Here is a 15403-nt window from a genome sequence, read left to right on the forward strand (position 1 = left end):
GGGCGCGCGGCGAGCGCTGACAGGTGGGCTCGGGGTGTCAACGACCCAAGGCAGGGCTGACAGACCAGACCCAGCGACAGGCGCGCGGGGGGAGGGAGAGAGTGAGGAACGGTCGGATCTAGATCGGAGGGCTGAGATTAGATCTGGCGTAATTAAATCCAGACCGCTAGATCTCAGACGGACGCCCGAGATCCAACGGCTGGCGACCGGGCATGGGTGCGGTAGCACTGCTGGATCTCGCGGCGAGGTCTCGCCAGAGACGAGGGGGACGGCCACGGCGGGGCTCTAGGGGTTTGGGGAATAGCTCATACGTGCTCAGGGCGATCTGGCAGACTCAGCCATGGGCACAAAACCGGCAAAGGGGCACCAGAGGGCGCAAAACACGGCGAGGCGGCCTACGACGGCGCGAACCTACTCCAGTGAGCAATTGTGCTACGACCAGGATAATAAACGGAGAAATAGAGGTGCGGGGAGGTTGCTTACCACAAGTGCGAACTCAGGAGCGCTTGGAGGATGGCGGGGAGGCGGTGGAGCCTCGGGTCGACGGCGGAGGGCTCCGGCTACGCAAGAAGTGCTCCGGTGAGCGTGGACCGGGCAAACCAGAGGGGGAAAGGAGGAACCAAAGGGTGCCTTGTAAACCCTGAATAATGCTTTAAGGAATTTTCGCTAGTTCTTTATTATTTTATAAGAATAATAGTAAGGATCTACAGGACTTTAGTTAATCAAGCAAAAATATTAGAGTTATTTTTAGTAAGTGTCTAAGTGTTGAAACGTGTTACTTTTAAATCAACAGGTAATGAATCATTTTACCATAATAATACCTATTGGATTATATAATAATGTGAATTTCTCGCTTATTGAATGTCATAAATGAAAATGAATACACGAGCAAAGTAAGAGAAAGGAATAAATACACATAAATATATATTTGCATTCATACTAAATATTTTGGTTGTTACAAATTTAGATTTGGATAACTAAACTTTTGAATCTGAATTCTAGTATAAATAAATAAAGAATTTCATTTGATAAATGAATTGCATCTCCATCAACTATATGTTGAGAAACACCTATTATAAAATACTAAATACAATATAATATATTGCATATCATGCTAGAATTTGAGTGTGCATTAAATTTGAATTCTTAAAATTTATCTCGAATTTGAATTTGAAATTTAATTACAAAACAACATAGAAAGTAAAATAGAAAAAAAAAGAAAAGGAATACTCCCCTTGGCCGGATGGGCCAAATCTGCGCGGCCCACTCCATCCCTGCTCCTGCGCAGCCCGCTATTACCCACCCGCGCGCCTGTTTCCGCTTCGGTCACCTACATGTGGGCCCCGTCTGGTCAGGCCTATTCTATCTACCAGAACGCCAAGGACGCCGCCATGGATTCTGTAACGCCCTGAATTTGGGGGTAGAATTTTTTCTTCTTTTCTTTCACCAAATTCAGGCGTTACCCTTTTCTTTTTCTCATTCCCTCGCTAAACCTTGATCTTTTCCAAAGTTATAACGGAGTTCGGCTTGGAATTCCCGTGTAAAGAAAAACCCTAAAATTACTTTATGTTGTTTGATGCACCATGCCGAACCATGCATTCTTTCGATTGCTTAAAAATGTAAGTGCATTCATTTAGAAAGATCGGATTTCGAAAAGGAGAAAAACCTTTTCTTTCTTTTTCTTTTTCTTTCTCTCTCTTCCGCGCCGTGGGCCGCCCTGGCCGGCCCAGCCGCCCCCCCGCGTGCCCCCTTTGGGCCCATTGGCCCAGCCGCCCCTCCCAACCCCCCAAATCCCCCCAATCCCTCTCCCTCCCCCTCATTCTCTCTCTCCCCACCCCAGCCGCCGCCCCTGCCCTAGCCGCCCGCCCCTGCTCGTCGCCGGCTCGGCCGCCCGTCCCCGTCCCCGGTGAGATCCCCCTCCCCCTCTCCTCCCTCCCCCATCTCCCCTCCCCTTCCCCCTACCCGGCTCGGCCGCCCCAGCGCCCCGGTCCGGCCGCCCGCCGCCCAGCTCGGCCGCCCCCTTGGCCGGCTCGGCCGCCGCTGCCCCTGCGTGCCCAGCTCGGCCGCCCCTGGCCGGCTCGGCCGCCCCTGCACGCCCTGCCCCGCCCCATGGCCGGCTCGGCCGCCCCCTGCCCCTGCGCCCCGCCGGTTCGGCCGCCCCCCCCCCCCCCCCGCCAGCTCGGCCGCCCCCGCCCCTGCCCAGGCCGGTTCAACCGCCCCCTGGCCGGTTCAACCGCCCCCCCCCCCTCTGTTTTTTTTTATTTTTTTTATTTTATTTTATTTACTTTCTGTGATCATAATTACTGTATTTTAAGTAGGCTAATCACTGTTCATGCTATGGGAAAATAGGAAGTTTAATTTAAAATTCCGTTATGTTATTGATTCACGTAGTTAATTGTTTACCCTGTGCAATGTTGATCAACTAAAAGTGATTAGGTTTCCATCAGTATATATAAATATATATAACAGAATTATTTTGTTAAAAACCAATTGTGTCATTAGTGCATAAGATTTAACCCCCCCCTGCGAGACCTTTCCCGTTTCTTTCTAACCATAACAAATGCGTTATCGAATGTCATACTTGGTGCATATTCACTTTATTTGTTATCTTGTATGGTGTACTGTTCTTTTGTATTAAATATGTGGATGGATGTATGTATGTTTGCGCTCGCATAGAGAACGATCCGGTCGAAGAGCCCGAGGAATTCGCAGGAGAAGCCCCTGAGCAGCAGTCGGTTGGTGGAGGCAAGTGTCCTTTGACCTATCTATGTCCTATTCATTCTTTAATTCACCTCCCGCATTACACATTTATACCTAAGGATTGACTAGCTTTTGTTATCCATGTCCTTGTTTACCTATTTGGGTCGGATTATTACTACTTAGTCTGATGCTATTGCTCAACTCTAATCAATGAACATGATGTGATTATCTATGATACGCTGTTTTCCCGTTCTTCTTTATGATTATACTTGTGGTTTTCAAGGGGACTCGAGCGGTTTCTCGAGTGCCTCTCCGTAAGGACCTGTTCTATGGATGACCGCCCGGGAAAACAGTGCAACCATGAGGGTGGAATGGGGTGCCCTTAGCTGAATAATTAGAGGATCCGGGGTGTAGTTCACTTAGCCGTCGTGCCGTCGATGGGGCTCGGTGTATGCGGCTCGCTCTGCCAAGTTTGGGTTCGCCCCTTGGGGAGGAGTGCGGTGCATTTAGGAAACCTAACGGGTGGCTACAGCCCCGGGGAATCTTTGTAAAGGCTACGTAGTGAAACCCTGCCTATTCACCTTGGTAGTGTTTAAGGGTTTGATCGGCCCGAGGCAAGAGGGAATCACGGCTTGTGGGTAAAGTGCACAACCTCTGCAGAGTGTTATGAAACTGATATATCAGCCGTGCTCGCGGTTATGAGCGGCCAAGGGAGCTCCAGTGATTAGTGGTACTTGATCAGAGGCATTGTGGTACAGGTGGTTATGAGATTGATGGTTTTGGTTATGACTATGGTGCTGGTAAGTGGTATTCTTTCCGTTTGGAAAGGGTACATCGGGTTAATAACTTGGGTAATGCTAAAACTTGGCTTTCTACTAGTAAATAATAATCTGACCAACTAAAAGCAACTGCTTGACTTATCCCCACATAAAGCTAGTCCACTACAGCCAAACAGGATACTTGCTGAGTATGTTGATGTGTACTCACCCTTGCTCTACACACCAACCCCCCCCCCCCCCCCAGGTTGTCAGCATTGCAACCACTGCTCAGGAGGAGATGAAGATGTGGAAGGAGACTTCCAGGAGTTCCAAGATTACGACGAGTTCTAGGTGTGGGTTAGCGGCAACCCCCAGTCGGCTGCCTGTGAAGGCCGCGTTTATCTACGTTTCTTTTCCGCACTTTGATTTATTGTAAGAACTATATGGACGTCTCAGACGTATGATGTAATCAACTATTATTCCCTTTTAATACTATTTTGAGCACTGTGTGATGATGTCCATGTTATGTAACTGCTGTGTACGTGAATAACTGATCCTGGCACGTACATGGTTCGCATTCGGTTTGCCTTCTAAAACCGGGTGTGACATAAGTGGTATCAAAGCCGTGCTGACTGTAGGACCGCTAACCTAGAGTAGAATGGTCGTTCTAAGGACTATAGACCTCTGTCCCTTCCTTGACTTTGATATCCCTTCAAAAGTTGGTCATACCGATCAAACCTATGTTCTACTATATATTATACCTTGCTGAAAATCATGTTTTATTCTAATCCTTCATTTACTTATGATTCATTATTTGCTGGTCATATTAATTTTGTTCTCACCCTTTTGCTTGCGATGTCTTTTATAGATGGCTCGACTTAGACACACTGCACGTAAGTCCGTCATCCCCTTCTTACCCTCCCGCCTTGCTGAGCGTCCGCTTCGCCGTCCCGTGGCCGGACAGTCCAGCCACTTGGAGAGACTGCACCACCGCCTGCATGAGGAGCAGGAACGTCGACGACAGGAGCAGGAGCAGCAGGGCTCTTCCTTCTCGCTCCACCAGGAGATAGAGTCTGTGAGGAGCTGCTCCCCTGTGCTTCCCCTAGAGGCGCCCCCTGCACCACCACAGGGCGCCCCAGCCCCTGGAGTAGCTGCTGGAGGAGACCCAGACGACGGAGGAGGCGACGACAGCTCGAGCCACGACACCGACTTCTCTGCTAACCCTGAGCCGGAAGGATGGGTTGCTCGACCCATCACTCGCGACGCTGCTCGCGGGTGTCACTTCCACGATGCGCTCGACACCCTGCTACGTCGGGCATTTGACCGGCATACTTGGTCCGTCGAGTATCGCTGTGTGGTCTACCAGCATAGTCGCGGGGTCTACCCGGACCGCTGGGAGGCAACTTGCTTGGTGCGCTGCCCGGAGGACAGTCTCCAGGGTGCAGAGGCCTGTTCAGAGCACTATTCTATCTCTGAGCGGGACTCAGCTGAGGCAGCCATGCAAGATGCTGCACGGCGTGCGCTTTCGCACTACTGCTCGGTTTTCGGTGGGGCAGCTGATGGTCTTGACCTGAAGTATTACCCCCGCCGTTCATCTGGCAGCACAGGAGGCGTGATTGTCTCACCTGTCGGTGAGGGCAATCCTAGGTTGAGCAGCACAGTCAACCTAGCCGCCGTGCTAAACACGGAGCTGGACCATGCACTGGACGAGCTGAGTAGGGCTCGTGCTGAGATCGCCCGGCTGCGGGCTGAGCGCGCGGAACGTCGTCACCTGGAGGATGGTTCCCCCGCTCCCGTCGGGACTCAGCATCTGTACCGCTCACCTCAGCGTGGACACCAGTCTTATGGCAACCCCGACTGCAAGACCAAGATAACTCTAGAACCATAGATCGTTAGAGTTGGATCTTGTAATTAATACGAAATATATATATACATAGAAGCTTCAGTCTTAGCGTTAGTCTCAGTTTTAGTTAGTCTTAGTTAGACAGGGTAGTTTGCTATATCCTGTGCATTTATGTTTGTCATGATGAACTATGTTTGGTTTGGATCTTTGTAATGATTGTCACCAGAGTGTGGGTATCCCCTGCATTTTGGTTTACCTATTATGTTAATGGAGTTAGTTATATAGTTGGGAAACCCTTTATTCTACTTTCCTCTTTATCTGAGAAGCTGGGTGGTCTGTGTTGGAGATCAGTGAAGATGCTCATCTGTTCAGTGCTGTTGAAGGATTCTATACTCTTTTCTTATGCTGCAAGATTTGCCAGATCAGTTCTGATGTGTGGTTGCATTCTGCAGATGTCAGAGAACAGGCGTAGAGGAGGAAGGCGTGCTCAGCAGGAGCGAGCCGCTCCGCAGGATGAGGTGCCCCAGCAGCAGCACCTGCCGCCCCCGCCCCCGATGTCCATCGAGCAGATGTTTCTGATGCAGACTCAAGCAGTTCAAGCCATCGGTCAGACTTTGGCCGCCATTCAGCAGCAGCAGCAGCAACAGCAGCAGGCCCCACCTCAGCCTCAGCCTCAGATGCCTAGAGACAAGCGTGCTGAATTCATGAGAGGTCATCCACCAACGTTCGCTCATTCTTCTGACCCCATGGATGCTGAAGATTGGCTGCGCACTGTGGAGCGGGAGTTGCACACCGCTCAGTGCGATGACAGGGAGAAAGTCTTGTATGGTCCCCGTCTGTTGAGAGGAGCAGCCCAGTCATGGTGGGAGTCTTACCTCGCCACCCATGCCCACCCTGACGCCATCACCTGGGAAGAGTTCAGAGGAAGCTTTCGTCAGTACCATGTTCCTGCAGGTCTGATGACAGTGAAGAAGGAGGAGTTCCTGGCTCTCAAGCAAGGGTCATCGTCTGTCAGTGAATACCGGGACAGATTTCTGCAGTTGTCTCGCTATGCTCCTGAAGATGTTAACACCGACGCCAAGCGACAGTACCATTTACTGAGAGGCTTGGTTGACCCTCTGCAGTACCAACTGATGAATCACACCTTTCCGACATTCCAGCACCTGATTGACAGAGCAATCATGACAGAGAGGAAGCGTAAGGAGATGGAGGATCGTAAGCGCAAGATCAGTGGACCCCAGCCTGGAAGCAGCAACCGTCCTCGTTTCTCAGGCAATCAACCTCAGCAGTTCAGGTAGAACCAGCGTCCACCTCAGCAGCATCAGCAGTTCCAAAGGCAGTATCCTCAGCATCAGTACCAGAACCGTCAGAGCAATCAGTCAGGAGGTCAGTTTTAAAGGCAGAATCAGCAAGCACCTCGTCTTCCTGCCCCAGCAAACCAGCAGAACAGTCAGGCAGCACCAGCTCAGGTTGGAAACAGGGCATGTTTCCACTGTGGAGAGCAAGGCCACTGGGTGATGCAATGTCCGAAGAAGGCAGCCCAGCAGCAGTCAGGCCCCAATGCCCCAGCGAAGCAGAATGTGCCTCATCCTAGAGCAGGCAATCGCCCCCAGCCGCGCTATAATCATGGAAGGCTGAACCACTTGGAGGCTGAAGTAGTTCAGGAGACCCCCGACATGATAGTAGGTATGTTCCCAGTCGACTCCCATATTGCAGAAGTGTTATTTGATACTGGAGCAACACATTCTTTCATTACTGCATCATGGGTAGAAGCACATAATCTTCCAATTACTACCATGTCAACCCCTATTCAAATTGATTCAGCCGGTGGAAGAATTCGAGCTGATAGCATTTGTTTGAATATAAGTGTGAAAATAAGGGGGATAGCGTTTCCCGCCAACCTTATAGTAATGGGTACCCAGGGAATCGATGTCATCCTAGGGATGAATTGGTTAGATAAGTATCAGGCAGTTATCAGTTGTGATAAAAGGACAATCAAGTTAGTGTCCCCACTAGGAGAGGAAGTGGTGACCGAGTTAGTCCCGCCTGAGCCGAAGAAAGGAGGTTGTTATCAGATGGCTGTCGATAGCAGTGGAGCAGATCCAATTGAGAGTATCAAGGTTGTGTCTGAATTCCCAGATGTGTTTCCAAAGGATTTACCGGGTATGCCACCAGAGCGGAAAGTTGAATTTGCTATAGAGCTTCTTCCTGGAACCGCCCCTATCTTCAAGAGAGCTTACAGAATATCTGGACCAGAGTTGGATGAACTTAAGAAGCAGATTGATGAGCTGTCAGAGAAAGGTTACATCCGGCCAAGCACCTCGCCTTGGGCCGCCCCTGTCTTGTTCGTAGAAAAGAAAGATGGCACCAAGAGGATGTGTATTGATTATCGAGCTTTGAATGAAGTCACGATCAAGAACAAGTATCCTTTGCCCAGAATAGAAGATCTGTTCGACCAGTTGAGAGGAGCCAGTGTGTTCTCCAAGATTGATCTGAGGTCAGGTTATCATCAGCTCAGGATCCGACCTTCGGACATTCCGAAGACGGCATTTATTACCAAGTATGGTTTATATGAGTTCACAGTGATGTCTTTTGGTTTGACCAATGCACCAGCGTTCTTTATGAACTTGATGAACAGTGTATTCATGGATTATCTTGATAAGTTCGTGGTGGTATTCATTGATGACATTCTGGTTTATTCTCAAAGTGAAGAAGAGCATGCGGATCATTTGAGGATGGTATTGCAGAGATTGCGAGAGCACCAGTTGTATGCAAAGTTGAGCAAGTGTGAGTTCTGGATCAGTGAAGTCCTGTTCTTGGGTCACATAATCAACAAAGAAGGATTGGCTGTGGATCCGAAGAAAGTGGCAGACATTCTAAACTGGAAAGCGCCAACGGATGCTCGAGGAATCAAGAGCTTCATTGGAATGGCCGGATATTATCGGCGATTCATTGAAGGGTTTTCGAAGATTGCGAAGCCAATGACAGCGTTGCTAGGCAACAAGGTTGAGTTCAAGTGGACCCAGAAATGCCAAGAGGCCTTTGAAGCGCTGAAAGAGAAGTTGACAACAGCGCCTGTCCTAGTCTTGCCTGATGTGCACAAGCCCTTCTCGGTGTATTGCGATGCTTGCTACACAGGTTTGGGATGTGTGTTGATGCAAGAGGGAAGAGTTGTGGCTTACTCGTCCCGACAGCTGAAGGTTCATGAGAAGAACTACCCAATCCATGATCTAGAGTTGGCAGCAGTGGTTCACGCACTGAAGACATGGAGGCACTATCTGTATGGACAGAAATGTGATGTTTACACAGACCACAAGAGTCTGAAGTACATATTCACTCAGTCAGAGTTGAACATGAGGCAACGAAGATGGTTAGAGTTGATCAAAGACTATGAGTTGGAGATTCATTACCATCCAGGCAAAGCAAACGTAGTGGTAGATGCTTTGAGCAGAAAGAGTCAAGTCAATCTGATGGTCGCTCGTCCGATGCCTTATGAGTTGGCCAAGGAGTTCGACAGGTTGAGTCTCGGATTTCTGAACAATTCGCGAGGAGTCACAGTTGAGTTGGAACCTACCTTGGAGCGTGAAATCAAAGAAGCGCAGAAGAATGATGAAAAGATCAGTGAGATTCGGCGACTGATTCTAGATGGCAGAGGCAAAGATTTTCGAGAAGATGCAGAAGGCGTGATATGGTTCAAAGACCGCTTGTGTGTTCCCAATGTCCAGTCCATTCGGGAGTTGATTCTTAAGGAAGCTCATGAGACAGCTTATTCGATTCACCCTGGCAGTGAGAAGATGTATCAGGATCTGAAGAAGAAATTCTGGTGGTACGGAATGAAGAGAGAAATCGCAGAGCATGTGGCTATGTGTGATAGTTGTCGAAGAATTAAGGCAGAGCACCAGAGACCTGCTGGATTGTTGCAACCGTTGCAGATCCCTCAGTGGAAATGGGACGAAATCGGTATGGATTTCATAGTCGGATTGCCTCGCACTCGAGCCGGCTACGATTCCATTTGGGTAGTAGTGGACCGTTTGACCAAGTCAGCCCACTTCATACCTGTCAAGACCAATTACAGCAGTGCAGTATTGGCAGAGTTGTATATGTCTCGGATCGTTTGTCTTCATGGTGTGCCAAAGAAGATAGTATCAGACAGAGGAACGCAGTTCACCTCTCATTTCTGGCAGCAGTTGCATGAAGCCTTGGGTACACATCTGAATTTCAGTTCAGCTTATCATCCGCAGACAGATGGTCAGACCGAAAGGACCAATCAAATTCTTGAAGACATGTTGAGAGCCTGTGCGTTGCAAGATCAGTCCGGATGGGACAAGAGATTGCCTTATGCAGAATTTTCCTATAACAACAGTTACCAGGCCAGTTTGAAGATGTCACCATTTCAGGCGCTCTATGGAAGGAGTTGCAGAACTCCGTTGCAATGGGATCAACCTGGAGAGAAGCAAGTGTTTGGGCCAGACATTTTACTTGAAGCCGAAGAGAACATCAAGATGGTCCGAGAGAATCTGAAGATAGCGCAATCGAGACAGCGAAGCTATGCAGACACAAGAAGAAGAGAGCTGAGTTTTGAAGTCGGAGACTTTGTCTATCTGAAAGTGTCACCGATCAGAGGAGTCAGAAGGTTCGGAGTCAAAGGCAAGCTAGCACCCCGCTACATTGGTCCGTATCAGATTCTTGCAAGACGTGGAGAAGTGGCCTATCAGCTCAGTTTGCCAGAGAATTTGTCTGCTGTGCATAATGTCTTTCATGTGTCTCAGTTGAAAAAGTGCTTGCGTGTGCCAGAAGAGCAGTTGCCAGTGGAAGGTCTTGAAGTCCAGGAGGACTTGACCTACGTTGAGAAGCCAGTGCAAGTCCTTGAGGTTGCAGACCGAGTCACCCGAAGGAAGACCATCAGAATGTGCAAAGTCAGATGGAATCACCACTCTGAGGAAGAAGCAACCTGGGAGCGTGAAGATGATCTGATGGCTAAGTACCCAGAGCTCTTTGCTAGCCAGCCCTGAATCTCGAGGGCGAGATTCTTTTAAGGGGGATAGGTTTGTAACGCCCTGAATTTGGGGGTAGAATTTTTTCTTCTTTTCTTTCACCAAATTCAGGCGTTACCCTTTTCTTTTTCTCATTCCCTCGCTAAACCTTGATCTTTTCCAAAGTTATAACGGAGTTCGGCTTGGAATTCCCGTGTAAAGAAAAACCCTAAAATTACTTTATGTTGTTTGATGCACCATGCCGAACCATGCATTCTTTCGATTGCTTAAAAATGTAAGTGCATTCATTTAGAAAGATCGGATTTCGAAAAGGAGAAAAACCTTTTCTTTCTTTTTCTTTTTCTTTCTCTCTCTTCCGCGCCGTGGGCCGCCCTGGCCGGCCCAGCCGCCCCCCCCGCGTGCCCCCTTTGGGCCCATTGGCCCAGCCGCCCCTCCCAACCCCCCAAATCCCCCCAATCCCTCTCCCTCCCCCTCATTCTCTCTCTCCCCACCCCAGCCGCCGCCCCTGCCCTAGCCGCCCGCCCCTGCTCGTCGCCGGCTCGGCCGCCCGTCCCCGTCCCCGGTGAGATCCCCCTCCCCCTCTCCTCCCTCCCCCATCTCCCCTCCCCTTCCCCCTACCCGGCTCGGCCGCCCCAGCGCCCCGGTCCGGCCGCCCGCCGCCCAGCTCGGCCGCCCCCTTGGCCGGCTCGGCCGCCGCTGCCCCTGCGTGCCCAGCTCGGCCGCCCCTGGCCGGCTCGGCCGCCCCTGCACGCCCTGCCCCGCCCCATGGCCGGCTCGGCCGCCCCCTGCCCCTGCGCCCCGCCGGTTCGGCCGCCCCCCCCCCCCCCCGCCAGCTCGGCCGCCCCCGCCCCTGCCCAGGCCGGTTCAACCGCCCCCTGGCCGGTTCAACCGCCCCCCCCTCTGTTTTTTTTTATTTTTTTTATTTTATTTTATTTACTTTCTGTGATCATAATTACTGTATTTTAAGTAGGCTAATCACTGTTCATGCTATGGGAAAATAGGAAGTTTAATTTAAAATTCCGTTATGTTATTGATTCACGTAGTTAATTGTTTACCCTGTGCAATGTTGATCAACTAAAAGTGATTAGGTTTCCATCAGTATATATAAATATATATAACAGAATTATTTTGTTAAAAACCAATTGTGTCATTAGTGCATAAGATTTAACCCCCCCCTGCGAGACCTTTCCCGTTTCTTTCTAACCATAACAAATGCGTTATCGAATGTCATACTTGGTGCATATTCACTTTATTTGTTATCTTGTATGGTGTACTGTTCTTTTGTATTAAATATGTGGATGGATGTATGTATGTTTGCGCTCGCATAGAGAACGATCCGGTCGAAGAGCCCGAGGAATTCGCAGGAGAAGCCCCTGAGCAGCAGTCGGTTGGTGGAGGCAAGTGTCCTTTGACCTATCTATGTCCTATTCATTCTTTAATTCACCTCCCGCATTACACATTTATACCTAAGGATTGACTAGCTTTTGTTATCCATGTCCTTGTTTACCTATTTGGGTCGGATTATTACTACTTAGTCTGATGCTATTGCTCAACTCTAATCAATGAACATGATGTGATTATCTATGATACGCTGTTTTCCCGTTCTTCTTTATGATTATACTTGTGGTTTTCAAGGGGACTCGAGCGGTTTCTCGAGTGCCTCTCCGTAAGGACCTGTTCTATGGATGACCGCCCGGGAAAACAGTGCAACCATGAGGGTGGAATGGGGTGCCCTTAGCTGAATAATTAGAGGATCCGGGGTGTAGTTCACTTAGCCGTCGTGCCGTCGATGGGGCTCGGTGTATGCGGCTCGCTCTGCCAAGTTTGGGTTCGCCCCTTGGGGAGGAGTGCGGTGCATTTAGGAAACCTAACGGGTGGCTACAGCCCCGGGGAATCTTTGTAAAGGCTACGTAGTGAAACCCTGCCTATTCACCTTGGTAGTGTTTAAGGGTTTGATCGGCCCGAGGCAAGAGGGAATCACGGCTTGTGGGTAAAGTGCACAACCTCTGCAGAGTGTTATGAAACTGATATATCAGCCGTGCTCGCGGTTATGAGCGGCCAAGGGAGCTCCAGTGATTAGTGGTACTTGATCAGAGGCATTGTGGTACAGGTGGTTATGAGATTGATGGTTTTGGTTATGACTATGGTGCTGGTAAGTGGTATTCTTTCCGTTTGGAAAGGGTACATCGGGTTAATAACTTGGGTAATGCTAAAACTTGGCTTTCTACTAGTAAATAATAATCTGACCAACTAAAAGCAACTGCTTGACTTATCCCCACATAAAGCTAGTCCACTACAGCCAAACAGGATACTTGCTGAGTATGTTGATGTGTACTCACCCTTGCTCTACACACCAAACCCCCCCCCCCCAGGTTGTCAGCATTGCAACCACTGCTCAGGAGGAGATGAAGATGTGGAAGGAGACTTCCAGGAGTTCCAAGATTACGACGAGTTCTAGGTGTGGGTTAGCGGCAACCCCCAGTCGGCTGCCTGTGAAGGCCGCGTTTATCTACGTTTCTTTTCCGCACTTTGATTTATTGTAAGAACTATATGGACGTCTCAGACGTATGATGTAATCAACTATTATTCCCTTTTAATACTATTTTGAGCACTGTGTGATGATGTCCATGTTATGTAACTGCTGTGTACGTGAATAACTGATCCTGGCACGTACATGGTTCGCATTCGGTTTGCCTTCTAAAACCGGGTGTGACAGATTCCGCTGGGATTCTTTACCGATTCAATGCCTATCTGATCGCTTCCCCGGGATTCTCGGAGGCCGGTTCGGCCGTGGATAGTATAAAATGGGTGCGCGACCTTCGCCATCAATCGGAATCCAGGACGCTTCCTCGTCGCGGTACTGCCCGGGACTGGGAACGCGGTGGGAGAGAGAAGAAGTTTGTCGCCGCCATGAAGTCCAGCTCTAACTCCTCGCCCCTTCCCATCGTCGATTCCGCGCATCTTCCTGTCGTCTCCGACTCACTTCTAGTCCCTGGTCAGGATCACGTGGTGAAGCATTCAACCATGTGCTCCGTTGCTCCTGCCATTGTCACCATCATCGGAGGCGGAATATCCGGCTCTAGGTGTGCGTCACTCCTCGTCGCGTGACGCGGGGCCGTGGCATTCCATGGCACAGCGGTGGTGCTTGATCGATAGGCCCGCTACACCCCCCCTGTGCGCGTGTCGCCCTGGCTCTGACTGCTCGGTGGCTTCCTGTTGGAGGCTACGGCGGAGGAAGATTTCAATGGGAAGACGGAGCAGTCAGTGGTCCTCCGCCTCACGGGGCTGCGCTTCATGTGGGTGGGCCTGATCGGTCTTGGTCAGAGCGCCCCGTCCACCGCCGCCGCTAGCCGAGGCTTTGGCGAATCTGTCGCGTCTGTTGCGAAGGCCGCTCAAGCTAGCAGCAGTTGCTTCTGGAGCCGTGCTGTTGGATTAGCATCCTGCGATCCAAAGTAGATCAAATAAACCGCTCAACGGTAGTGTCAATTGAATTCCACTTCGGCTTCTGCCCACATCGGCCCCGTGTCCGATCCCTTTGTGCCACGTACAGATGCGCTATGTTTTTTTTTCAGCCCTCAGTTTCTACCAGAATAATCTGTAGTCATGCTTAGTTATTCGATTATTGAAGATAATACATTTTCTATGAAAGAAAACGATCAATCTCATAGAAATTGATGTGATCATTTTTTTTATATAAAAGAAGTCAGGTTTTTGCATACTAAACCCTCGATAAGCTATTTTAAAGTATAAAATTTATAATAAATGGTCCAAAAACTTGTAAATTTTACATCGTTTACGTTTTAGCTCCGAATTTAGCGCTTCTCGAACCCACGATCCCGTAGCGACGAGTAGACTATTATTATGCAGTTTATTATTATGATTGGTGTGATGTTAATTTTGTCTATACCATGTTTGTCTGTATTGCTACGCTTAGCAGTGAAGACACGTGTCATCTGAAAAGCAAGTTGGTACCTGGAATCTCAAGTGTCAGGCAAGTTGTGCCCTTGATCACTTCTTTTTACCCACTCATGTTCTAATTAATCATAATGATCTGCATAGGTTAATTTTGATGGGACCCAATAGGTTACCCTAGTTTGACTATCTTTATACCTTGTTCACCACTGAATCTCTGGGTAGTACCTGCTATTGCTTTATGTGGTTTTGGGTATAGAGATATATTTTATTCATGATTATACTTTTATTATCAGTTATTATTTACTGTTCATGATAAGATCATTATGTTAATTGGAACATGGAGAACCACCCGGGAAAACAGTGTTACCACAAGGGTTTAATGGGACGCCCTTGGCTGACTAACTAGGAAAGCTAGTAGAAGACTACCTTACCCGAAAGGGGCAAGGGCAGTAGGGGAGTGGTCAGTGTAGGGAGGTCCTCGGGTTGATTTTGCTGCGATGGCGCTCAGGCGAGGGATTCCTGCATTGGAGCTTCCTATAAACTGTAGCGGGTTTTCTGAAGCTAGTGGAACTTTGTAAAGGCCTCGTATTGTTACCCTGCCTCGCCTCCTCGGTAGAGGTGTATGGGATTGGCCGTCTCTTGGCAGATGAGTAACATGACTTGTGGGTAAAGATGCGCAACCTCTGCAGAGTGTAAAACTGGTATACTAGCCGTGCTCACGGTCACGAGCAGCTCGGACACTCACATGATTAATTTATGGAACTAAATTCAATTTGTCATACGCATTGCATCGCAGGTGATGTTGTTATTTTTGTTCTACTACTTAATTGGGTTTGGTATTTACTTATACTTAGTAATTGCTAATAAAATTTTGACCAACTTTAAAAGCAATGCTCAGCTTCAACCATCCTCTTTGGTAAGCCTTACACTTCACGTGAGCTCCCACCTTTGGCGAGTTCATGCACATTATTCCCCACAACTTGTTGAGCTATGAATGTATGTGAGCTCACTCTTGCTGTCTCACACCCCCCATAGGTCAAGAACAGGTACCATAGGATGAGGCGCATGGAGGATGATGTGATATGTTCGTGAGAGATCTAGGCCGTCGTCTCCCAGTCAACTTTGGGTTGCGGGACCATTGTCTCCTTATAATGTAATTATTTATTTATTTATTTTGTACAGAACTCCTATTA

The sequence above is a fragment of the Zea mays genome, chromosome 7 (assembly GCF_902167145.1).
Source record: "Zea mays cultivar B73 chromosome 7, Zm-B73-REFERENCE-NAM-5.0, whole genome shotgun sequence".
In the NCBI taxonomy this organism is placed as follows: domain Eukaryota; kingdom Viridiplantae; phylum Streptophyta; class Magnoliopsida; order Poales; family Poaceae; genus Zea; species Zea mays.